This window comes from Xiphophorus couchianus, chromosome 2 (genome assembly GCF_001444195.1).
Source record: "Xiphophorus couchianus chromosome 2, X_couchianus-1.0, whole genome shotgun sequence".
NCBI classification, from domain to species: domain Eukaryota; kingdom Metazoa; phylum Chordata; class Actinopteri; order Cyprinodontiformes; family Poeciliidae; genus Xiphophorus; species Xiphophorus couchianus.
In genome coordinates, this window is record NC_040229.1 from 6,296,443 (window position 1) to 6,324,065 (window position 27,623).

At 38.1% G+C, this 27,623-nt stretch overlaps 1 protein-coding gene across 32 annotated transcripts in view; it reads right to left on the minus strand.

Moving 5' to 3' along the window:
• mical3a (microtubule associated monooxygenase, calponin and LIM domain containing 3a) overlaps nt 1–27,623 on the minus strand; it is a 95,712-nt gene that overhangs the window by 60,673 nt on the left and 7,416 nt on the right. Inside the window, exon 1 of one of the 32 annotated variants that reach the window (XM_028043555.1) lies at nt 17,470–17,569. The exons of 30 other annotated variants lie outside the window; for them this stretch is intronic. The gene's annotated coding sequence lies outside the window, so the exon portion shown is untranslated. Of the gene's footprint in view, nt 1–12,313; nt 12,496–17,469; nt 17,570–27,623 lie in introns of those variants that run through there. One more of the 32 variants, XM_028043536.1, reaches the window with a different exon arrangement.

Here is a 27,623-nt window from a genome sequence, read left to right on the forward strand (position 1 = left end):
GGCATCAGCGTCTCAGGACCATCTGGCCTTTGAATCACTGCAGCTCACAGCTGAACACTTCAAAAATTGAGGAAGACTCCCTCCAATCAGCATGGAAGTCTGCGCAGCCCTGTGGCCTCCACTGTTCGAGTCGTTTCAAAAACTGACATATTAATGCTCAGCAGTCTGAAAACATGTTTTCAGTCAAATGAATCACTTCATTTGGTTCCCCTGGGAACTGAAGCTCAGAAAGTGCAAGAAGCATCCGGTACATGTGTTACATGTTTTCATCTTTCTGTTTGACTAATACAAATGAAACACGGAAAGTTAAGCTTAAGTCTTTTTTCAATATGAAAATCTGAGACTACATTTGTATAATGTCCTGATCTTTAAAAGATGCAACATGCAGTTTTCATTAGGGGTGCACCAATTTATTGGCCAGCTGATTTATCAGTGCAGATTTCCTTCATTTTGGGAGATCGGTGATCGGCCGATTTTTACATGTGAAGCCAATCTTATACACTGATCTTATCTACCCTGTCAAAGAATCAACCGCTGTCCTCTTTTGCTCTCCAGTGAGAAAGGTTTGACTGACAGACCAGCTCACAAAGTTATGTCTACACATTTACAATTAATAATAGTTACCCCACTGTTGCCAACTCAACAACTTTCTTGCTATATTGAGCAACATTTCATAAAAAATTGGTATCGGCCAAAATCGGAATTGGCAGGTTAAGTTTTTTAAAAGGTCGTTTATCAGCCAGAAAACTGCAATCGGTGCACCCCCAGTTTTCATGATGCTGATTGTTGCCTAATGTTCACATAGCAGCCAGAAGTCTGACTGTGTCGTATTTAGTTAATAGTGTGACCGATCACACAATTTCAACAAATTACAAATTTCAGATTTCAGTGACAAATTATAATTCGTCTTCCTATAGGAACGTAGCTTAAGAAACCGACATTAAATTACTCACAGCTTCACTCTTTACTAATTAAGTGGCTTCTGAAGTCAGTGAGTGGTTAGTTTTATTTAGTTGTGCCATAGTAGCGGGGGTTGAACATGCAACACTTTTCAGATTTTTATTCACAGAAAGATTTCTGTATCTTTAACTTTTCCCTTTTGAATCACGCACTGCTTCATGTGAGTCTATCACAATAAATTCAGTCAAAATTTACAATATATCCTCTTCCAATACCAACCAGTATTGATCCAAAAAGTAAAACTGGGAAAATATTATTAAAATGAATATTAATAACATATTCATTTTCACCTTGTTCACAATAAATCTTAATGAAATACAATGAATGTTCTGGCTGTGAGGCAACAAAGATGAGGAACAGCTGGAGAGGTGGTTAAATGTTTGTAAGCCAACGCAGGTCGAAGCCAGTTTCTTCACATTAGCTTGTGTTTTTTTCATAACATAGAGATTGTTATTTTAATACAAAAAAGTAAAGGCAGAGAATTTCATTTCTCTTTAAAATGCATTGAAGTAGAAAAACTAAGCAAATCAAACTGGATTCTCAGCATCTTCAATAAAATCCTGTGTTTGCATTTGGGATCTTCAAACTCCTGCTGACCTTCTTAAAATATACCTCATATAAAAGGCTAACATCACCGCAGGGGAGACGGGGTCCAAGATCAATACTGGATCATTTCTACTTACTTCTGCTGCCAAGACAATCCGGTCCAACCCAAAAGAAACAGGTCCCGACTCGGACCGGGCCTCGTTTCATCTCCAAGTCTAACGAGCTGCATCAAGCCCCTGCTGAGCATGACGGCGTATTTAACATGGACCAGCTCCTGAAGACAGGCCCCAGAGGGACAAGCATGCAGATGACAAAGAGTCTTTCTATTGAAATTCTTCTCAGTTAAAGCTTCAACTCCACTCGCTTGAATGTCAATCCTGATTAACAGGCTTCCTGCCAGAACCTGCAGCAGCTAATTCACATTAGAAATTTTCTAAAACGTCTTTTCTTCTAGATCTATCACATGCAATGCAGCCATGAACACTGAATCCCAGTGAAGAATAAACCCTCTACAACACAGCACCACATAAAAACCTCCAGTGTTTCTTTAATATTTGGTTATCTGACGTTCATTTGAATTTTGCTATGCTTTGGTTCCATTCATCACAGAGAAAAGGATGTGTAAACTGAGATTATAAAGCAACACAAACAAGACTCCAAGTATTAGTCATAGCCCATGTATTAGTCATACATGGGCTAGGATGAGGTAAAAAGCTTTAAAATAGGAATATAATTTACGTTCCATAACGGAGAAATTTCAGTTTAACATTAACAAAGTGACAAGCAACAGCAGCAAATAGAATCAAACAAAGATAGAATATAAAAAATAATTACAAAAAACAGAATAATAAAGAATAAAATATACTGTACAGTAAAAGCAAAATTTCAACATAAATAGCATTCAGTTTTTTATTACTGCATGCTCCATTTAGGAGGAATGTGCAGCTAAGTTGGTTAAATAAAAGATGCTATCATAATTGAGGTTTACTTGAAACATTGACTAAATAATACTAAAGTTGCATTCAGATCAGTTCTAGGTGAAGACCTGAAAAGATTTAAATGAGAAAATATCAAGGTAAAAATAACACACCCAGTCCTGACACAGCAGATCATTCCACAGACTTCATCTCAGTATACGTACATTATCTAAGACCGGGCACAGCGTCAAAGACAGGACAATGCTAGATGTTCCATAAAATCCCCTTCAGCTCCTCATGGTTAGACTGGAAGATAGAAAACCTCATCAGTCAGCTGCATGTTAGACACACAAAGCCTCACCCACTGTATGCTTCAGTTCTGGCATGCAATGATAAAACTACAGTACAACTAATGACTGCATCAACACACAGTTGCTTTAACAACACTAAAGGTTTGGAATTAAACCTTTAGCAACAAGGCAATTCAAAGACTCTGCTGTTTATTTTTTTTGGAATTAACTGAGATTTTAAATATGTGGCTATAAGTCAACATTACAAGTTGTGATAACACACCTTTCACCTGCCAGAGCTCATGACTGTTTACAAACATGATAAGGAAACATTGGATATACGTATGTGTTAGTTTTATTAATACTTTCATTTAAAACGGAATAGTCATAGATAAATGAAGTTAAAACAGCTAAACTAGTTTAGGTATATCCGATTTGCATATTGTTTACATAAGTGAAACATTCTGGGACATTTTCTCTTCGGATTTGTCATATGAAACAATTTTAGGATCCAATATAATCTGATAAGGTCAAAGTGCATGCAGGCTGCTTTGCAAAGCCTTGATGGGACATGCAACAGCAAACCATCACAAGGTCTAATCCTGTGTCATGAAGACTTGCTCTCTCTAATCTCAGAGAACGGGCGCGGCTGTGAGCAGGTCTGATGGTAAACAAGTAGCGTGTTTGTGTAGACAAGTGAAGCGCTAGTCTGACCTTTTAACCAAGGTTTAAAAATCCACCACATCTGGATACTTACAGCCTGTTAAACAACTGCAGGACTCAGGAAGGCCAGGATGACAAACTGACCGAACTAATGGGAACAAAATATTTATGGCATTTTTAAGAAAGAAAACAAAAAGTAAATCAATATAAAACACTGTTAAAGCTTTTATTTTCTCCTGGTGTATCTGAACTTCTGCTAAAAATTGAAATAAAATCCTATTTATCTTCAGCTGTCGTTACTTGTAGAGCTCCAAATGTCTCAGTAGTCAATTTAAGAAGAAACCTTCAAGCAGGAATCTGGACCTGTTCTGCTTCGCTGTGTGTTATGTAAGGGCTGATCTGGAACGGGTGTTGAAGCTGACGCTGAGCCTCAGAGGAAGGGGGTCACAGAACAGAGTTTATGAATAAATATCAGTTCTGTACACGCAGCAAAGATCGATTAGTGGCAGAAACAAACTATTTTCAGCCTAATTTGCCTTGACCAGTGACCGGCTGGAAAGTCAGTCAGTGAACGCATCACACCAGGGAAGGCAGGTTTATTTGTACAACACATTTTAGCAACAAGACAATTCGAAGAGTTTTACATTATGAAAACAAAGCAAAAGAAACATTGCAGTAACAAAATAAAGGAAAGGGAAAATAAAGTTGGACTACAGACCAGAAATAATGATGTTCCAGTTAGTGTTATGAACAGACAGTCTGTCAAAGTACTGCAGGAATCAGTGAGCTAAAAATTGGTTTTTAGCCTCGAGTTAGTGGAACTCAGAGTCTCAGCAGTTTTCCCAATGTTTATCCCAGATTACAGGATTAAAACTGAATACTGCTTCTCCATGTTTGATTCTGGGAATGCAGAGCAGACCAGAACCAGAAGACCCGAGAAGTCTGGAAGGCTGATACAACAACAGGTCTTTAATGTATTTTGATACTAAGCCAATCAGTGATTAATACACACAGATGAGTTTCTCTAGATCCTGCTGGGACATTAGTCCTTTAATCCCAGAAATATTATTCTGGTGAGAGAAGGCCGACTTTGTAACTGTCTTTATGTGTCTCTGAAGGGACAGGTCAGAGTCTATCGCTACACCCAGATTTCAGTCTGATCTCTAGTTTCTATCTGTAATAACTGAAACTGCCTCTTTTAGGTCCGAAGATAATGACTTCAATTTTATTTCTGTTCAGCTGGAGAAAGCTATGGCGCCTCCACATCGAACAAAATGCTTTAGTTTTGTTTGATAACTAAAATCAGTTTGATTGTGTGACTGAAACATTTGCTGTCAATTAGTGATAAGCTGAATTGAATCCTCAACAACAAACACATGGAGACTTGTGTTTTCATGACACTACCCACACTAACTGCACTAATAATTTAGCTTTAAAATATTTGTTACAAACCTGTTTTACAGTGTCTGCCCTCTCACACAGGAGAGCCATCACCTCTGCTCAGAACTGGTTAAAACAGACAAACAGGTCCAGAGATCTGATTACAGGACATCCGAACTTGGTCGCAAAATTCTTGAAAAACTCATAAAGGACGAGTTAGCAGAAAAAAATGCAACATAACACAGATTTTATTTCTATCTAAATGTTTAAAGAATCAAGTAACATATTAAAATATGTCACATATCAATAGTGTATAAAAAACAAGTGTGACCTTCCTTGCTTGAATCTTCTTCCTCTTTCCTAGACCCAGTGAGCAGCAGAGGGAGGCCGGCCGGCCGGCCTTCAGTGTGAGAACAGAGCGACTGCAGCAGGAAGGTAATCCAACACTGATACAGAGCTGCAGAGCATGCTGATAAGATTTACTGAAGAACGAATGAAAGTAGATTCCTCCTAAACTATGCTTTAATCCCCGTCACTTATTACAAGATGCAGGCGGGAGTCAAATCATACCCGACAGGTGGAGTACAGATCATGTTTAAACACTTGATGAAAACTTGCTTGGCTTGAATTCATGTTTCAGTAAATAAATATAAAGGATGGGTTAGAGAGGTCGGTTAACAGGAAGCAAGAGGAGACTGGAAACTCACAGAAGCCGAGTCTCAGAGTAATTCCTGTATTTTACTGTAATATTTAGATGAGGATTGTTACCATGAGAAATGTAACAAGATGCCATAATCACCTACATTTTTACTTTATTTGACAGTTTTTCTTTCTATGCTTATTGGAGCCATGTGTATTTGATAAAGTAAAACACATAACCTTTTCTTTTCTATCATCCCAATGACCCAACCAGCCTCTGAGCATTTTACTCACTAATGTATACAGTGGACTAGTGGTGTACCGAATTTTCTGGCCAATTATCCGTCTTTAAAAAGCCTCACCTGTCGATAACGATTTCGTCCAATACTGACATTTATTTTTTTCTACATGCTAAATACAAAGTTGCTCAGTTGGAAACAGTGGGGTGACTATTGTTACTACAGCAAGAAGCATAATGTTGCTTCTTTAGATTTGCTACAACAAAGAAGAAACCAGATAAACGTTTGTTCACTTTGACTTAAAGAAAACGCCTTGATGATCATTATTTACTATGATTGTGATCATTTATGATTGCACTATCAAACCTGCCTTGATGAGAATCCCAGGTAGTTGCAGTGAGAGAACGCTGGGATCTGATGGCGGTAATTCAGACTTCAGCCCTCAATATTAAAACAGAAAGAAAAACTCTCCAGAGAGTTTGGTTTAGACTTTTTTTGGAAAAGAACCATAACTGGGCTTGTTTCTCCATCACTCCTGCCAGAGAAGAATTTGTGACTTGTTCACATAGGCAGATAACGAGGACTTTAAGCTCCTCCAAAGACAAGAGCAGAGAATGTGAAATATGATGTGGTCTTCGGGGAGAAAAGGCCCGGCTTGCTTTGGTTCAGCACCAGCAGATCCTGCCTGAAAAGCACAGGATGTTTTAAACGGGCATGAAATGAAGACAAATTGGTTTCAACAGACTAATTATGCTGCTGCAGCTGCTGCTAGGTAACACCCTGGCTGCTCAGAATAGCACAGCTCATGCAGTAATGAGATGTTTTGGTTATTGTGTGAACTTCTAAACAGGTTTGACTTTTACAGGTTTATTGAAACTCAAAAAGGAGCGTGTAGATTACCTATTCCAATAAACTACAGCTCATAACTAATGAAGGGTCGCCTGTGTGAGATATTTAAGCACGTTTTTATTCTTTCAACGCAGAGGTACAGCTGAATTTATGTTTCAATAACAATAAACTTTAGTTGATGATGTTTATCTGTTTGATCTTCTTTTGTTTCTTTAGGAGCATCAATAAAAATACATTTTTGAAAATATTCATGCATACAATTATTGTGTATGCATAAATATAAATCAAAATTATTTTATTAGTTTGTCTTCATTTATTCTTTGAAGTGCAACTGTGTTTGAGAGGCATTATCCGATTTATGGCAAAAGAGACGGTTATGAATTTTAAACACTTTATTTAAAAAGGACAGAAAGAGGAGGAGAATGGCCTGGAATCACAAATCTTTTCAGTTCAATTCAAAATTTATTTTATTGTTATTGCAATAAATAACCTAAATAATAATAAATAACCTATAAAATACCTATATAAATACTGTCTGACTGACTGCAGGTAAAATTCAAACGATTAATTGGATTAATCATGGTTTATCGATTACTAAAATAACTGTCATCTATAGTAATTGACAAATCGTTAGCTGAAGTAATTAAGCCAAAGCTGCACAAAAAAATTATACATTTTGCAATTGAGATAAAAAAAAAATAAAAGCTGTTCTTTTTCTGTAAATATGTTCTATTCCTCTAGTGGCAGTTTTAGCTTCATCTGGTTTAAATTCTGAACAGAAGTATCCTCAAAAAGTATTTCTTTAGCTCCATATTCATCCTTTAATACTAATAATCAAGCATTTATTAATGGAATTCGATTTTATTGCATTTTAGTTAATAAAATGTTTATTTTCTTCTTAAAAATTAACTATTTTTTTTATTTGCATTCTTATGCATTTTTTAATATCGTATCACATTAGCTTAAGTGATACAATGAAAAATCTGCATTATGTGCAATCTTTTCATCCAATTAATCGATAGAATAATTGACTCAGTTCACAGGGACAGTTCTTTTCCTCTGAATAGACCAGCTCGCTGCCACCTTACTCACTTTGTAGGTGAGAACCAAACATCACATCAAACAGAAAATGAGAAGCTGAAGTTTTCTTCAGACGCTTTAGATAAAACTCCGTCGTTCATTCAGGAAAGTAAATCTGCTGCTGAGCTGAAACGTTCCAAGGGTCAGCAGACTCCCAACACGTCAACAATTTCATTGGCCTGAGCTCAGGAATGCATCTGTCATACTGACCCACTTCTGACCTCAAAGGTGCAACCAACTGCCAAGTCTTTAATTCACTGCCCAGACGGGGAAAAAACAAAACAAATTTTAAAAAAAAGAAAATCACTAAACCAGATGAACCGAGGTCATCTAGCGACTCTCACACATACTTTACTGTCAGTCGTCATGTTACTGTCTGACTGGCTGCAGGTAGAATTCAGCCATCTCTCATTGTTCTAGCAAACAGGACACAGAACCGGATCTTTTCACGTGGGCTGAAATAGTTAATTAATTATGATTAATTGATTATGATTACCGTCATAATCGTTGTTAACTGGAGAATACAGACTCTAAAACATAAAAGAACAGCAACCTCAGACCAGTTTTAAATCAAAACTGTGCAAAGAATATTTATGCTTCCCATTTAAGATAAAATAAAAACAAAAAAACTTTGTAAATCTGTTCAACCCAGAACTGCTGAAGTGGCAGTTTTAGCTTCACCTGGTTGGAATTCTGTTAAAATAAAAATATAAAAAATATATCCTGTTAAGCATGTTTTGCTATGTAAATTTTAATCTGTGAACTGAAAAGTTCTTTCTGCATGTTAAGATGTTTTTTTTTTTAGCTGATATGCTTCCTTTGCTACAAATTATGTTATTACATTTTACGTAATGAATGTTTATTTTTGCTCATGTATCTTTCATATTGTATAAAATAAGATTAAGTAGTTAAATGAATGTGCAGAATTGTCAGACCAATTGATTACTGTCATAACCGTTAGTTGCAGCTTTAATTTTTACATCTTTTATCTTGTTAAGGAAAGGTTAGCAACCTGAGCAGCATCCTGATGTCCTCCTTCACTCTGACTCCTCCCTGAGGAACACCATGACCTCCTCCTGAACACTACTCAGCTAAAAGCAAACCAGGGCAATTACACCTTGATTTATTTTTATTTCCGGTAATCATCTGCTGAGGAACTTTAACCTCGCACAGTTAACAGCGTGCCATTAGCATGCTGGTACCCACGGCTCTCCTTTTAAGGGCTTACAGAAGCCCAGACCGGCTAGGAACCGTTAGCTACACATCAGCAGGAGGAACCGCCACAGACGGCTGTTACTGGAAACACAGCAGCAGCTGATTTCAGACGACTTCCTTCCAACTAGGCTTTTCATCTAGCGGCCACTTCCAGATCCATGAGGCCGTGTAGGGCGACGGAGAAGCACAGTAAAGAAGGGACGAACATCTCCCCTCTGAGAGACGGCCTGCCTCGTCCTCTGCAAGCTGCTTCCAACACCTACACACCAAGGCAGGCCTTTTATTTCTAAGTTATTTAGTTGTTAGTATAGGACAGAAGGTTTAATCAGGTTGTGAAAGAACAAGAGTTTCACAAGATAACAGGAAGGCTGAATGTTAAGCAGCAAAGTAAGTCCGTCTGTTACGGAAAGTCCTGGAAGGCTTGGAAGTTTCAGATTTCAGGTAAAGATGTGACTTTTCCAGGGAACAAACATGGAGGCTGCTGATGGTTTTAATTAGGGGCGTTCCAAAAATAGATTCACGTTTATCACGACTCTCATTTACTACAACTCAGAATAGATACAAACATAAAACAATTTAAAACTTTTGTAACAGGGTGGGATGGTCTGACGTTGCCATGGAGACGGTACTGGAATATACTAATGTCCGGAAAGCACCACAACAAAGAGAAAACTACAAAAGTTAAGTGAGAGATTCAACCCATCAATGTTGAATTTAGAATCATTTTGGTTTTTACCAAATTCCCAATAAAACTGAGCTTTACATGAACTTCACCGTGAGCAGCAAAGTTCACAAATGAACATTTAGCACTTCGGAAACACTGCAAATAAGCAGACTAGCTAAAGCTGAACCAAGGTACAACGTTCTCTCAGATAGGAGGCATGTCGTGTGATTGGTCAGAAGTTTGTTGCCATGTTTTATATATTTATACGATATGTCGCGTCAAGTAGTCCGCTTCCACCTGAATACTTTGGACGAATTATGTACGTTTATACGATTTTTCTCTAAATAACTACAAAGACTGTCAAAGGGCTAAAAAAGTCTAGATGGAAACTGCAAAGTCGTCGTACACAGAGGAGGGTGTCTGCAGAAAGGTGGCGCTCTCTCTGTGCCTGGAGGGAGTAATTCCATCTAAGCATGGCTTAATATTTAAAAAGGAATGAAAGTGACACTTTAATGCCTCCATTTGTCATTCTGTCTTCCAAAGCAGACGGGAGTAGATAATTAGGGTTAGGGTCATTGTGAATAATTGTTTTGACTCAAACATTTATTCTGAATTGATACAAAAATCAGAATCTAATCACCAGATAGGAAACGGTTCCCATCCAAACTGCATGTGAACCCTCACTATACTTAATGTTGACCAACTGGGAAATGACTGTAATCTTTGTTATGAAATATGTCCACACATGGTAGAACTACACAAGCAGTAATTATGAGTAATGAATTTAATAAAAACCAAGCCACTGCTGCCTCTTTTCTGTCTGCTGCTGACTCAAACAACAAGCAAACATCCTCCTCCTTCACCGCTCTCCATCCTGATCCCACTCTACAGCCAGCAGCAGACCCATCTGCCTTCAGAGACGTCCAGCTTTACGTCTGCTGCAAACCAAAACTCACTGAAATGTAAGCAAAAAGTAGAATCAATACCATTGGTCAATAAAACAAACACACCCTCACTCAACTGAGACGGATAAGAGTATTTGTCCGACAGAAATGCCGTCGGCTCCCGACTTTCCGCCTCGTTGAACCACAGAATGACTCTTGTTGCTGTGACATAATGTATGGACCAAATCTGGGTCAGGTAGGAGCCATTTGTTTTGCAATATTGAATCCAGCATGAAGTCAACTGCAAGGCTGCAAACAGGAAAATAAAGGCATGCATCCTTCAGGAGTTGAATCTTTGAATCAACATTTTAAAAACTCACTTTTCTCTCGTTGCTTTGAATAGGTTACACATTTAACCTGGCTTATTTAACCTTCTTATAGGTTTCTCTTGTCTAAATCATTTTATACCATTGATACCAATTTTGGCCCAATTCAAATGATTTACACAACACAGAGAAAAGAAATGCTGCAGTTTCTTTCATAAAATCAAATTTCACAGAAGATTACAGAATTTCAAGATCATCCCTGTTTAGAATTAAACCATCTGTTCCCAATCTATCATATTTTCCATTCTCCTGTAGTAGTTCATCTTTGCATTTTCTCTCCTTATCTGTTTATTTACAGATTTCTTTGTTGTTTTTCTCATGTTTTCTTTTCTTTTTCTTCCTGATTCTGTAAAAGGTAAAGTGACTTTACCTCTGTTTTTACTACTAATTATGGCAGGATCAGTCTTTCATAGAAACTAAGGAGCCACTAAAAACTGGCTAATTAATTAAAGAAAAATGTTTTCTGGAAAGACATGAAGCAGAGACAGAGGAAGAAAGAAGAGATGGAGGTGAGAGAGAAGAAGTAGGCAGCAAAATGATTACAAATAAAACCCAAAGAATTGGTGAAAGAGACAATAAAATATTTTTGTTTTTCTCATTATTATTCAGTAAAGTGGTTACTATAGAGACGGATACCGCTGAGAAGGATGAGAACAGGAAAACGTTATATCATGAAACAAAAGAGAAAGGGAAAGAAACAGTAATTAGTATCTTCAACTACAGTAAGAATGTGACTAAATCTATAGCTAATCCTACAAGCAGTACCATTTTATCCTGAATAGTTTCCCATTGTTACAAATGTTTTTCCAACAAAAGTTAACTTTAGGCTAAATAAAGGGTCTGCCAAAGGTCATTTACACAAAACACAAAATGATCGCCAATATTTGCTGAAGGCTTCAACAAAACATAATTAAGCCATTTTTCTGATTTCTGTTTACAACACTTTAGAGGTTTTAAAGTAGATCAGGGTAAAAACAGCAGCACATAATTTCAAGTTTTAAAACACTGCAGATGGCTAAGGTTTCCTCACACATCTCATCTTGGCATCATGTAAAATTTATGTTGATACTTTCATTTGAAATAGTTTGTTCTGACATGCAACTCATTCGAAAACATGCCTGTTAATCGTTACTACAGACTTCTGTCCAGCTGCTGTAACTGTTATTGATGGAAATAAGATAAAAACTTCGAAACATTGCACAGCCTTAGAAATCAAATTCTGCTAAAAACAGATTGTTTTTGACACCTTTATGACCTTGCCCCTGCATTACTCATTTCCTATTTGCAAACACGAAACATACACTTCATATTTCATTATGAGACTGCATGCTGTCACCATGCAACACATTCCACAGGCTGTCCCATTAAAACCGTGGCTGGCAGATAACCAGAGCAATGCACAAGCAGGGAGACGTGCATGTGTAAAGTAGGACATGTCAGATTTATTGCAAGTGGATGCAGTTAAATCGTTAGTGGCTGCATTAAAAACCACCAGCGCGTTTAATTCGCCAAAGGTGCAAAAGGTGCAGTCCACTGATCCCACGGCAACCTTAGGAAAACACACCGCGTTAGTCCGGCGAGCGGGAGGAATGTCATCCTACCTCCGAATCCTTCCGCTGTTAAAATCCACTCTTATGCGGTAAGAATACATCCATTTTCGTGGGAACGTCAGCGTTTTACGAGGGAATAAAAACAATGATGATATGAATTAGTTAGCTCCGGCCGTTGAGCCCGGAGGAGAGCAGAGAACAGCAGAGAGAGAAGGCGCAACTTGAAACTGACACAGAGCGACCGGTCCAGACCATAACGGCAACCATGGAGGGGGAGTTAGCAGTTGTTAGCTAAAAATCACCGAAGCAAGAGACAAACTTCTACAAACAGTCATTTAAAACTACAAACAAAAATTAAAATAGTCCCTATATGACGCATAAACTGTTGTCTACGAACTTGTAACCTAATTTTTTTGTTAGTAAATTGTGTCTCACCCCTTTGCCCCGTCTCTGACTTCTCCTGCATGTTTTAGCTCAGTTTAATCCGATTGGTCTCTGCCAACGTGACGCAGCACAACTGCTACGTTTGCTTGGTGTCGGAAACAAGACAGACGCCCAATGTCAAAGAGAAATAATGCGACAGCGCGTCCGCCATATTGTGGATGGCAAACTCGCTTTTAATGTAAGTTTACTGATACAAAAAATAGCTCAGCAAATCAAATTTATATATATTTAACTTAGTCTATTATTATTATTATTATTATTGTAATCATCATCAATAATAATAATATATTTTATTTATAATACCCTTTATATAATTTTATTATTGTTTTCATTTCTGTTATGTTATTTAATTATTAAAAACAGAGCGGAATGACAACTAAACCAGGTGCAAATTGTAAAAAAAAATCTTTCTTAATTTCTCTTTGTTGCTTTTTGTTTATGATCTACATAGTATTTTTCTATTTCGTAATGATGCCTAACATATTTAGATCAGGGGTTTTCAAACGTATTTTTGAATGTAAATGTTCAAATCTGATTATAAGATAAGATTGAAGGTCTGGAGGACGAAGTCATAAACAGATCTCTTAAGAAAAATTATACTTTATGTTTACACTTGTAACTCTGATATTTAACAGTAAAGGGCAATAAGTAGTCTTTAACATGATAAAATAATTTCTTATGCCTTAACAAGTAAAGAGCCTTTCTTTATGAATTTGAATGAAAAACATTTATGAACTAGAGTTAAAGTGCACAACGGCACTGTAATATCAAACCAACTGAGGTAAATGTTAAAGATACCTGGAGTCAGGTAGAAATGTTCAGTAAAATGATCTTTTCACAGGCAGATGTTTCCCAGACTTTCTCTCTGTTTTAATTTGCTTTGATAATTCGTCTCATTACATCTAAGCAGACTCCACACATCCTGGACACATTGGTTTAGAATTTTACCTTCCGCTTATTTGCACTACCACAACCTGCCATTAAAAAATAGATAATTATTGGGTGAACAGAGAAATATATTTATAAATTGTTTCTTTAGCTTTTATTTTGTTTAATCTATATTTATAAATAATATCTGTATGCTGGGAGGGCTTGAAATCAAAGTCAAATTCCTTGCTTGTGTGTTCAATCTGGGCCAATAAAACTGATTCTGATTCTGCTGCACTGTTATCAGGTCCCTCCCACATGGTTGTTGGTTCTAAAATAAGACTTGGACCAGGTTTGGACCGAACTGCCATTCGTCTGAGGTCAAGTTAGAAGTTTGGACTAAAGAATCACTGGTTGATAGAGCTTTAAATTCTCATCATCAGTACAGAGTCATGTTAACCGCGGTGCATAACTACACCATAGAAAATATCAACCACTTATCTTAGCAGGAAATTCAGAAAGGTGAATGTTATCAACAGAAGACCATAAAAAGGCATCATAAATCAATAAAATAATACAAATAAACTGCGTGCCACAGGGAAAATCATTTATGATGTGTTGGTTCTAATGTCTGAGTTCTTATGAGTTTTTTGTTTAAGGGATTTTATAACACAAAGAATCTATAACTCCCACAAAATGTCAAAGTCCATTCGTCTGCTTTCACACACAGATTGTGCAACGGGTTTAAGTGAGGCTAAAGTTAGCTTCAGTGGAAGACCATAAGATTACAACTCTGGAAAATTATAACGTCCAAACAATTGCTTTACAAGGAAAGACGTTGCATAAAAATGATTTACTGTAGCGAGCCTTTGGCTGCTCCCTGCAGACAGAAATATGCGCCACTGATAAACTGCTTTGTTCTTTCTCAATCACAAAACAATCTTACATTTGTCTTCCTGCTTCAAAAACATACAGTATTTTCTTTATCAACGCCTCACCAGTTTTGATTATTTAAAGAATGGAAGGAAGAGATAACTGAGAATCACTTAGTGAAGCCTCTGCTGTTTGTCAAAGGAAATGTCTTCTAAGAAAACCTCATAATCAAATGTTAAATTAAATAACAGGAAAACAAAAAGGAGACAATCAGATCACTTTCCTTCACTTTGATCAGAAAAGGGCTTTTATTTTTGTTCTCTGCTTTGATTGGACTGTTACAATCTTCTCTTAGATCAAACTCCACATTAGGTATTACAGTACATCATCATTCTCTCCTTCTTTAACTTTCTTTCAACTTGTTCATAATTTTGTTTGGTTATTTTTTGAGACCAAAGACTTAAGGAACTTATAATCCCTCTCAAACAGTTTAAAGTTCAACTTCTATACAACCACATAGCACAACTGATACATTGTTCTAATGATGAAAGAAATTTTTCAGTGCAAAATGTCTATTCCACCTAACTGCATGAGATGGATGAGTTGTAATTATTTAGTAAACGTGTTTCTGTCAACGTGATTCTTGCAGGTAAAGTTTGCATTACTTCCCTGTTCAGTTTTTTCTTTACCATGGAAAGTATTCCTGGCTTAGAGCTCGGGTGTTTAGCCGTCTCTTCCCTGTGTCAAAGCTACTGCTGATTTAAAGGGGCAGTGTCATGTAAAACCTACTTATTAAATGAATTTACATCATGTTATTCCCTCATCAAAAATATACCTTTCATACGTGTTTGAGAAATCCTTTAATCCCCATGGCAACCATTCACCTATGCTAAACACCTGGGTGGACCTAGCTCCGCCCTCCACCTTCTCCTCAGAGCTGCAGTTTCCAAGCTTCTGAGTTTCTGCCTCAGAGAGCAGTGAGCAGCCCTTCTCCAGAGAAACTCCCCCACCCAGCTCCTTCAGACTAGCCAGCAGCAATTAGCAAACACCTAGGAGAACTGCACATCTGCTGAGATCATTCCTTTAGCAACGTCTCAGTGAAACACAGGTAAAAATGTTGTTAAAGGTTAAACAGAGGAGCCATGTTACGATTAGTTGCTGAAGACAGAGTTTCAGAAAAAGTAGGAGTTTCTAAAGAGACATAGGGCCAATTTCAAGATGCTACATTACAAAGTAAGGTTTCTTTAATTTTTAAGTAATTTCTGATATATATGTCCTATTTTAACAACTGAAGTTAACAAAGTTACTTCATTGTGCTATGATATGGCACAACGTGTCTGGTAAACAAGCTTCCTCAGTCAGGTTCAGATTATTTTATTTCCATTTTCCCAGCTGCGTTAGTCGATTGGTTCATGGCTTTCTCCTTTCTCCTTGAACAATATTTCAACCAATCTGCAAAGAGATAGTATAGTTGCCAAGATGGTGAGCAGCACATTGGACCATTGATCACAGCTCCTGCATGTGCACGGTCCAACCAAAATCCTGCCCAATCGGTGACAACTGGACAATCCACAAGGAACAATTATACCGAAAGATTTCAGTTAAACTGGCTGCCCAAGAGTACACACACAAAATGACATCATCGCAGCCCGCACACATTCCTGTCCTAATTCACGCCTATAAAGAGAGGAACGCACTACCAATGGAGACCCAACTGAACCAAGCATTAACCAGAGAGAGTGAAACCTGACTTTCTAGTACACTTTTGTGTTTTCTATGTGATTTTTTTTATGTGGCTGTTTTCTTTCCTCTCCACTCCAGTCAGTCCTAGCAGATGGCCACAATGAGCCTGTACCTGCTGGGTGTTTCTTCCTGCTAAAAGGGAGCCATTCCTCCCCCCGTCACCACATGCTTGATCAGAATGGACTGTTTTAGTTAGATAACCTTTTATCAAGAAGCATCGGTTCTCTGAGAGTTTTCAAATCTAACTTGAAAAAATAAATTAAAAACTGCTCAGATATGTAAAAATTAACTGTATGACTGTGTGTGTGTGTGTGTGTGTGTGTGTGTGAAAGTGATTAAGTCTGTCAATGTGCATTTCTCTGTGTAATGTGATTAGAAAGCAACTTGTAGTGTTATATTTTCTGCTTTATTTTATTATTTTATTGTATATTAATTTTTGTAATCTGTCAAGAGAATGCAGATGCAAATTCAGTCTGGACACAAAACCGGATCTGGATTTGACCTGCTTGTCTTGCTAAGTGCCTTCCAGTAACATTTACTGCAGATTGATGTCAAACTGAACTGTGCACCCGTATCTCTGTAAAAACAACTTGCCATTTTTTAAACTCTAAAAATGTCTTCTTATCAGGAAAATAATGTTTGTACACGCAGTCAGTTACAATCTAATAAAAAAAGGCACCAGCTGAAGCGTTCTAGTGTTAAAACATCTGAACTCTAAAAGTGTTTTTAAGCCAGGAAATCCCACTGTTTCCAGAAGCACAAGGACATTCTACATATGAGGTCTCCAATCAGAACAAGCTGCCCTAGTTGGATTTGCACGGATTTGCTAATTAAACAGAACCACAGGAGGATGCAGAGAAGCAAACAGGTCTGCTTGTGTGAGAGTGACTTGGATAGAGAGAGGAAGACGGCAGATTTAAAGCAGCAGGAATGAAAATAAAGGCTAAATCACTTGCTGCCAGACACAATACATCAGAGAGAGTTTCACCACATTAAGGAAGTGCCTTTATTAGAGCAGAGCTGCTTGATCTCACCACGCCTCTGTTCACTATAGAGATCTGTCATTAAGGATGAGCGGACGCTGACTAAAGCACACAAACAAAGGCCGTCTCCCTGAGGTGAGGCGCGCCGCGTTCTCAGTAGATCACAAAAAATTCACATGGTGTCACCTGCAAAATCCTTAAAGACACACCGTTGGATATTTATCTCAATAAGTAGATGCGAGTCAGTCATCTGGGTCAGCTGTGGCTGGATGAGAAGAACGGATAGAGATGACTTACAGCATGGAGGGAAAACGGGAACAGGCACCGGATCTGAAAAGGTTTCCCTCCTACGATTTTCCTCCTTCCTCTCCGTCTGCCTCCTCTTCTCTTGCTTTTCTTTCTCACCACAGCAAGATGCTGCCTGGACCAGGGCTCGTTGTCATGGCAACCAGGGAGGGGAGCAGGGGACACACCATGTGACCAGGTCTTTCTGTTTACTGATTGGCCGGATGCAGTGAAGTAATAAGGAAGAGACAAGGGGTGTCAAATCGCCCACCAGATCCCAGATTGGAGGAATCCTCAGCGAGGCGACACAAAGGCTGTCCTCTGAGGCGGAGGTGGATGAGGTGGATGATTCCTGACTGACTTCTGGACATCTGTCATGTTGGGATGTCAGTTTTATTCAGGTGTTTTCAGATCACGGTAAGTTCATCTGTTATTCTGCTGAGCAGCATATGAGGGTTCAGTGGATGTAAAAATAATAAATCTGCTAATCCATCACATTATCCTCCTACACGGGCTGCAGAGGAACACCGAACCAAACCGGATGTACAACAGTCAGGAGCACAAGAAACGGAAAAGTGACTAAAACATGAATCAGAGGGAGAATACGTACACACAGAGGACTAGGGCTGCAACCAAGATGCCAATTAACAATTCAATTCCTTTTTTAAATAAGAAAATAAGCATTTTATTGTCTAAAATGCAATAACATAGCATTTCTCTATTATGTGCTTGATCATTTATAGCAAAGGATGAATCTGTAGCTAAAAAATACTTCTATGTAAAAAGTTCAGGCCTTTCTGATTGAAATGACATTAATACAGTGCAGGGCTGATCTGGTGATGAATATTATTATTATTATTATCATTTGATTGACCGATTAATAATAATAAACTGTGCATACTTGAAGCTGAATGTGTAGCATTGGAATAAAATGGAATAGAGTATAATTTATCTGAATTACACATTTATATCTGGATACAAACTGAACCAGTTTGTACATTTAAATGACATTTGGTGCCAAATAAATAAAACTGAATAAAATGAAATTGTATCTGAAACATCATGTTATTAAACTAGTCAGAGATATACATTATGCAGATAAATGCTTCCAATGCCATCAGTGGGCAGGGAGCTGTATTAATAAAACATGCACTACTGACTCCAAAGCCATCTGGTTCTCCAAGCAGAGGCTATAAAGTGTTGTTCAGTAAGAACAGTTTATAAAATTACTCATAATTTGTCACAAAAAATCCCATTTCAAATCCATGCTCCTACATCATCTATACTATACTGTATTTAGTGGATTTCTGTTAAATAAGAGGCCTTTAAATGTCCTTTCATTTCTTGTTTATTTAGATGAAAGATTTCTTTTCATAAAAATATAAATAATTATTGTTCATAATTCTAATTCTGAAAAAAGCCCTGATTGATATTAAATATTATAGAAAGTAAATAAAACAGAACTAAACTGGAGCGTTGAGGCTGGATTACCACTCTGTTGTCCTTCATCCTTGAGAAAAAGATCAGTAGGTGGCAGAGATAATGAGAAACAGTTAAGCTAATAGATGATCCCGTCATGTTAACGGGCCAATGAGCATCGAGCTGCAGAGGAGGAGGAGGAGGAGGAAGGGTGTGAGTGGTAGAGGAATGTCATTCATTAACATTTCTGATAAAACTGATCTCTTCATGAGCTGAGATCAATATTTATAGCACATGGAAGAAAAAAGAAATGATTTTTCAAGAAAGAATGTGAGATTTGATAAGTTTAAGGTGGGAAATCATTAAATAGTTCAATATTTAAAAAACTGAAAATAAGTTTTAAATCAGTGTTTAAAAAATCTAATATAAATGACTGAAAAGTAAATTGGTAGGAAGAAAAAAGTTGGCAAACAAACTTAGCGGGTCAGAGAAAAGGTCAAGCATTGTTAGTCTGCTTGATGTCATGATTAAAACAACATTCCTAAAAAAGTACAGTTGCATATGAGGTCAAAATTTAAGAAACTAAATAGAGAAACAGAGACTAAAAGTTTAACTGTGAGAGAACTAAACACCTTAGACACTGTATCAGATTAAAGGTTTGTTGATTTAACAAATCTGGGTTCTTCTCAACAGTCTGAGGTTTTGTTTACACGACAGAGCCTCAAAATGTTGCTAAAAAAAACTCAGAAATGAGCAAATTTTCAATTTTTCAAACTTATACATTTCTAAGTTTTTTTCTAGAAAATTTCTGAAATTAGTCTAAAAGTTTTTCAGTTTTTTGGTGGAAATTTACTCCTCTTTTTTTTTAAATCTACAATGGCCCTAATAAGCCGTCGTATAAAGCAGCCATAAAAGAGAGGAAAAGAAACTGGAATTTGCAGGCGAAGCAAGATGGATTTTCTCTGCTTAGAAAGCCAAGAAAAACTCAATAAAGCACAACTATAACTCCATCTTCCATTAAACTGTCAATGTATAGAACAGTAGGCAGGAATAAAAGGTTTGGATGAACACCATGAGATCGCTCTCTGTTCAGACAGGAGTTCTTCCAGGAACTGCTCCAGTATTTTAGGTAACCTGAATCAAGCCGGGATGTAACTCGAACATTTAATTTCCTCCAAAGCTATGAGCGCTAACCCTGAGCAAATACCACGTAAGTCAGCCTCGCTCTGTCGCCCCAGAGCATGATGGGGAGTGGAAGGTCTGTATGCGGTGGTAGGGGGTCCTGAGGAGAAAACGAGTCAGAAAAGTAAATAAAAAACCCACAGACAGTGGCCGAGCGAAGCGAGAGAGAGAGAGAGAGAGAGACGGGGCAAACAATGAAAGCCAGATTTCAGGAGGTCTGACTGTGGTCAGTCTGAGCCAGTCTAAATTTAACTGCATGTGTTTAGGAGACCTCAGAGCTGTGTGAGCAGCGCAGCAGCCAGCAGTGGTCAGGGCGCGGCTGCAGCAAACCCGTTTCTCACCCCGCCGTCCTCTCACTGTGTCCACGAGCTGCTCTAATGCCACGCCATAAATCCTGTCATTCCACAGAGTTACAGGGATCATGGTGACCCTCTGCCCTGTGTTAAACGTATAACACCTTCACAGTTACGAACCAAAGCAATTATTCGTACTGTGGGCTTTTAAGGGCCCGGAATGACTCCAGTTGTGGTCTGTAGTTAGAAAAGGCCAGGGGTATTTCTACACAGGTCAGTAAAAGGGACCCAAAGTTACATAAATCTGTTCCTATTTCACCTGGATTTCACCCTAACATATGCAGTGTGCAAAATGTAGAAGTTCTTAGAATTAGTGGTGAGATTCAATTAAAATTTTAGGGTCTGTAATTAATATAATTGAATATATTATCAAATAAGCAACATTCTCAATTCTAAAACCCTTTTTGCTGCTAAATTATTGAATAAAGAAGTATGAGCTCAACAACAAATATATTTATTGTTTTTCATCTGATCTTCAACTGTCAGATTGGAGCAAACTGTTATTCTAGCCATTCAAATGCCTTTTTTTTTCTTACTCATTATACTGGATAAGTGTTCATCTGGTTGGTTGTGGTAATTCGTCTTTAATGCTGTCTGACTTGCCCTGGAGGTTCCAGTAAAAGATTATTAATTAATATTAATTTGATCTCTGGTTAAATACAAAATATTTGCATTATTTAAGATTTATTAACTGTAGCTGAAAGATTTCCATCACTTCTCTTAAAATTCTTTATAAGATCTGTTCTGTTTACCTTTCACCAAATCTCAAAACCTTCCAGATGGTTGTTTCTCTTAAGACAGTTTTAAATAATATTTAATGTGTTATTATCCAAGTTTCAGCGATAATATCTCCCACAGGGCTTTGAGATTCCTGTTCTCTTGTTTTTAAGAGTTCAACAGCAGCCTCTCTGATTCCAGCTCATCTTGCACTGCACTGCAGTCACTCTCTTTAGTTCATCAGCGTTACTCGCGATGTTGGTTGTTGTGATGAAGCAGCTCCAGATCAAATACCAAACAATGACACAGAACATTCTGTGCTTCTGTCTAAAGCAGGGGTCTCAAACTCCAGTCCTCGAGGGCCGCTGTCCTGCAGCCATTAGATGTGCCACAGGTACAAAACACTGAAATGAAATGGCTTAATTACCTCCTTCTTGTGTAGATCAGATCTCCAGAGCCTTAATGACCTAATTATTCTATTCAGGTGTGGAGCAGCAGAGGCTCATCTGAAAGTTGCAGGACTGCGGCCCTCGAGGACTGGAGTTTGAGACCCCTGGTCTAAACCATCATCAGAGCTGCTTTTGAGCCTCTAGCTGTGTCGTTTTCAGCTCCGCTGCTCCAGCAGATCTATCTGATCTACCTGTGATCCGATCCGCAAATGAATAGAGGCAAAGATTCTGGAAAGATGCAAAGCTAAGTTATTGTCAGTAAAAATACATTTTCTTTTACAGCAATCTGAGGCCCTATTTATGTGACAATGTTTCCAAAAACATCTTTCTGTTAAAAGCAACCTATTTTGCTTCCTTGAACAGGTTAGGATAGGTTAACGGGCGATACTAAACGTTTGTTACATTTTTTGCACAAAATCGTTCTTAGCTACAAACAGATGCAGTTATACAACCATACATCTTTGAAAAGCATTAGCAGAGCCTCCTGCACAACCAACCAGAATGCAGCAAGTGCTTTCTGGAAGATAAGTCAACAACCAAACTTTTGTCTTTTCTAGCAGCCATTGTACATTGTCCATTGATTATAACTCAACAATTGGGAAGGTTTTGAAACTTCTCATTTTCCAGACACCAAAAAACATTGACTTATTGTCAAGAACTGTCTGGGTGTTTTATTAAGGGTTTGTGCTGCTTTTAGGAGCAATAGAAACTCAAATGGAATTACAAAAATGTGCAAAATGTGAATTTTGTACAATGGCTTACCTTTAAGAATAAAAAAAAATAAGTTCACAACTCCACTTTTATTGACACTTCTGGCAGTTGGTGGCTACACAAAATGAGCTTGTTAGCGTAGCTTACATGAGCAGGTGCTGACTCTGTCATTTCCCAAAAGGCCGGTTTCTTGAACGCGACACGTTCTGCAGCGTTCACAGTGTGTCTGAGAACAGAGACTGCCTGAAGACAAAAGCTAAATGCCATTCTGTCTTGACAATGGGAGTAAAGAACATCATGAACAGATGCATCCACACATCTGACTCATCAGCATTCATAACAACCAGCAAACACAAAGTCACACTGACACGTTCCTGAAAGCCTCATCCTGTCAGGATGTTAAAGCACGTGGCTTCAAAGCAGGTTTCAAACTCAAGGTCCGTGGACCAAATCCAGCCCTCCAGATGTTTTTATGTGGCCTTCTAGCTCTAGACAAATTTTAGCTGCATGCTTAAATATTATTTATCAATCAAATCAGCAATTGTATCTGTATCCTGCCAAATTAAGTCAAGGTGTTATTTAATTTCAAGAGATTTTTTATCAACACATTCTGCCACAGTGGACCCTTTAAAAACAGTCTTGATCTTGTGGCCCAGCATTAAAATGAGTTTAACACCCCTGGTTTAAAGCATTTCTTGACTGGTGATTCTTGTGGAGAAAACATAGGTTGTTTTCACACCAGATAGTCCTGTAGACTCGGTTTAACTGATTACCAAACAACATTTGATCCATTTGCAGCTGCTGCAGTTCTTTTTCTCTCTGCATAACAACTAACCAAACCCTTTGAGCAACCTGTTCCCCTCCTCACCTGTGGGGGCGCTGCACCAAGAACCACTGAAGGAAACAACACAAAAACCTCTGAAGACACTGACAGATGGAAACAAAAGATTTATCTTTTGTCTTTGGCTAAAGACCCCAAGTAATTTCTCCACCTAGCGCTAGACTAGCACATTTGCTTTGGTTGTATTTACCCAGAATGCCCTGCTCTGTAGACCACTGTCTACTTTTGGAGCGGTCTCTGGTCCACTAGGTGTTCACATATGCATCTGAGTCGCACCATAGTTCATTTCAACAAAACCAAGACTGAGGTTTGAGTTTGTTTTTCTTAGTCCGTATCAGAGTTCGGTTACACGTTCACACCTCCCCAAACTAACCCGACTTTCTGGACTTTTATTACTGGGTCAGGAATTTAAAAATAACCAGACTCCTATCTATGTGTTGTAAATTTATGGTAGGCAAAAGTCGGGGAGAATTTCCTGATATTGACAGATTGAGGTCAATGAAGTGAGTCAGAAGTGACAACATGCAGTCGATGCCTTTCCCAACAGAACCCATTACTGGTGTCCAGTAACAACAAACTGGTCTGTGTCCAATTAGACATGACTCATCCACCTGAGGCAGATTCAAAGCCGTCACTCACTTCTCAGATCACAGCTCACAGCACAATAAGTTTTTAAACTGAAGTTCAACTATTTAAACAAACATTTCTGTACTACTGAACAACATAATAGACTCCTGTCAGGTTTCCAATACGGTTCTCCAAATTTTCTCTACTGGTATACTGTAATATTCATGAAATTAGAATATGCTAAGATTAAAAATTACAACCTTTATGTAGGTACTTTTCATTACGCACAATTTAAAAATATATATTTTTTATTAGTGTGGTGTATTATTCTAATCTTAAATATTGTATTTTTACTAAAATCATCTTAAAAGATGAAGCTACTGAAACTGTCAGGATCTGTGTTTTTCTTTGTTTATTTAGAGTGTTCTGTGTCCTTAAGTCTCTTCGTTGTCCTGTCCTCCCCTTGATTGTTCCCAAGTGTGTCTCGTTTCTGTGATTACCCTCCTGTGTATTTAACTCCACCTGTGTTCCTTGTTCCTGGTCGGGTCCTTGTCGTCGTCAATGTCTAGTCCGTTCGTTGTCAGTGTGTCCATGTGCCTGCTGCTCGTTGTTTTGGACTGTGAGTTTCATCATTAAATCATTATTCATCTTACCTGGGTCCACTGCGTCTGCCTCACCACCCTTCACCGAACCACTTCATGACAGAAACGAACCTTTCAATAATATCCTAATTTATTGAATGGGTTTGTATAATTCTGGGAAACTGTGAAGTTACGCAGAAATCAGAACATGGCGTTCTGTTCTGTTCTGTTCTGAGGTTGAGAGCAACAAAGTGACTTTTATAAAAATAACAATTAGGAAGGATTTTTACTGGTAACTCCTGATCCATGGGGGAAATCAAATCCTGATGAATGATTTATCTCAATGCTGTTCCCTCTGAGGTTCTGAAGATCCTGACAACAGGTTCTGATTATTCTGTCTGATGTGAAACCGTCTTGTTCAAACATCTTGGAATATAACATAGATCTTTCACCTATCAACACTCTCGTAAAAACTCAACTTTTACACCAATTCACCAAGGATTAGTGATGGGAACTGCATGTGTTCAGAATCTATCAGTTAAATAAATTCTTGTTGCTCCAAGCTTTAAAAATGCTCAAGTGGCATAAAGACCATGCAATTTATGCTCTGTATTCAGTAAGTGGTGTTCACCGACATTTTAGACACAGAATTGTGTGAAAAAGAAAATATCCAGTGAGTGGCAGCAGAGTGGACACAAACGTTCTGCTGATGTCAGAGGGAAATGGGCTGAGCGGTTCCAGACGACACTCAAGCAGCATCAGAACAAATAGCTACTCGCTGCAACCAAGCTACACAAAAAACATCATCTCTGAACGAGCAACACGTTGAACCTTGAAGCAGCTGAACTACAGCAGCAGAAACCATGGCAGGTATCACTCCTATCAGCTAAGAACAGGAAACACAATTTGTTAACTATTCTGTCTTATTTTACTGAACACAATAACTAATAAAAATACAATATACTGATCATTTTCTGCACTAGTAAAATGTTTCATTCCTGCATGCTGAGCAGTTCACTCTCCAAATTCTCACATCTAATCAAACGGATTCCTGCTCCGAGTGTCAACAGACCAACACAACCAGACACACCATACAGTCCGCAGCTGTTCAAATATTGTGAGCCGAGTTCTCCGCCCGGCACAAAGAGGGTTTGTGATGAACGACCAGAACACAATGGCTTGGAGAACAAGGATCCCGTCCCTGTGGGTCGTCCTGTATGTTACACGCTTTCATGTGAAGCTGCATCTCTGAGAAATGTCTGCCGTTCAGCTCGAGTCACGCTAAACAAATATGAGGAAACCAAAGAATAAATGACATATGATACTGTGGTTTCTAGACTTAAATCATATTTTTTCTGTCTTTCAGGAAAACAAAGCTGCTTTTGTCTTGATGTTTTCTTTGTTTTTCATTCTTAAAAAAGACGTTTAAAGCTATTTACCCATCCTGGGCCCAAAACCCAAGATCTCTGCGATTCTACGCAGCTGGTTTTGTAACTTTATCTCTTCACAGTGATTCTTGGTTGTTCTATTCAAACAATAAGTTCCCGCAAACAAAAAATCAAAGATACTAGTAAAATTATTCTGCAGCCTTTCAGCAACACTGTATGGCAGACAGGGCTTCAATTAATGATTTAGTAATCAGTTATTCTGATGATTAATCACATAAAGAAAACTGACACATTCTGCTGCTTTTTCAGAATTTATTTACACTATTACAGTTGACGAGTTCTGGGAAAATATTTATAGACATACGTTGTTTTATATCTTAGATGCTAAATGTAAGATTTTGAACAGTTTTGGTTTAATTACCATTCTGTCTGTGTTGTTAATAATGTAGCAATAAATTAATTGTTAACTAGAGAACAAAGACCAACATACTCAGAGCAGTAATTAAGCCAAACTGCACAAAAAAATTTACATTTTGAATTTAAGACAAAATGAAACAAGTTTAAATGAAATGAGTTTAAATGAAATATTTAAACTCGTCTTTAAATATGTTCTACCTAAAACTCCTCAAATGGTAGTTCTAGATTCACCTGATTCAAACTCCTTATAAAAAATCTCATATTAAGCACCTTTTGCCTCCAATTACTAACCAGTTAAATAAAAAACATAATCAACAGATCAACTCTACATTGAACTGATGTTCAGTCAAACAGAAAAGGACAAACTTTTCACATGTTAACGTCAGAAGAATTTGTTTAGCTGCATCCTTGCTACAAATGATCAAACATTCACTAAAGGCAATAAAATGTTTATTTTCTTATTTTAAAAATTAGATGAATTAATTATTTATCGTTTAGTATTTTCTAATTTTGCATAAAAAGGGTTAAATGGTTAAATGAAAAATTTTTCTGATTGTGCCAGTTTTTTAAACGGATTAATTTTCAGAATAATTGACAACTAAAGTAATAGTTGCAGCTCTATTTTTTGTTATGTATCAAGTAAACTTTACTTTTTCAGTCATTCCACCTTAAAGCAGGTTATTTTAGAAGCTAAACTTCTTTAACTTTAAGAGAAAAGTCCAGACTACCGGACCGAACGCTCAGCTGATAATCACAGCATCTGCCTCTGAATGCAGACATGAACTCAGAAAGAACGGCGTTAATTTCAGCCCGAGCCGCCGTCATAATCTTTTCACCCAGCTAGGCGTGTGTGCATAACACACCCTCAGGTAGCTGTAAATCACCTAGTCGGCCTTCCAGTGGTTTCATTTCACTGGTAACCATAAAAACGGTAAACGCCACACAGTGTGACGATCTGCTGCTGTACGCAGCAGGAGCAGATGTGGAACCAGGTCGGTTTCACTGAGGTAATCGGACTCTTCGTCGTACCTTCAGGACTAACACAAACACAAAAAGAAGAAGAGTTTCTTTTCTGCAGACAGGTACGTTATCTAGCCTGAAGTTCATGTTTCTGAGGAAAAACCTCACGAGTCCCTGAATCAAACCAGAACCAAGTAAAGAGCCTCTGACTTTCTCAGGATGACTCCGGGCAGAAAACGTTTCAGGGGAAGGAAGATTCCCACAGAGCCAGAGAGGCTCCAGGTGAGGATGATGAGGATGATGAGGATGGATGAACCTCGTCCCGACCCGTTCTCCTGACGCCCGGCTCTGCGTCGCTCCGAATGCCCGGCAGGAACCCGCACCATGACCCGACCGCTCTGATCTCGCATTCAGTCACGACTGTTTATAAATCCTCTCAGCACAACTGAGACATGACCGTCCCTCAGGCGTTGACTCACCTTCAGCTTCCTCTGCTGCTACACTAAAAAATCTTACCAAGTATTTCTGGTCTAGTTCATAGTGAAAATATCTCAGTACAAGATTTGGGAGCCTGTTTTAAG